Raw genomic sequence first — 251 nt, 5'->3', positions numbered from 1 at the left:
TTACGCGGCAAATATGCGTGGGTGGGGACGGAGGAGGTTGGAAAGAATGTCAAGATACTGGGAAATCACGCAGCGGCCATACTGGGTGTATATTTTTACACCAACACTAGTTTTTCGTGTAATAACTGTCTGTGGTTTATACAACTTGTTTCTGCTGAAGTTATGGTGTCTATTCTTTATTCTTTTAAACTGATTTTTAGAATTATTTTAGTGTTTCATTAACTGTAGCATCTGTGTTGGTAAGGCGTAGA

Source organism: Penaeus monodon, chromosome 31, assembly GCF_015228065.2.
Source record: "Penaeus monodon isolate SGIC_2016 chromosome 31, NSTDA_Pmon_1, whole genome shotgun sequence".
Classification (NCBI taxonomy): Eukaryota; Metazoa; Arthropoda; class Malacostraca; order Decapoda; family Penaeidae; genus Penaeus; species Penaeus monodon.
Note: the sequence above shows the minus strand (reverse complement) of the source record.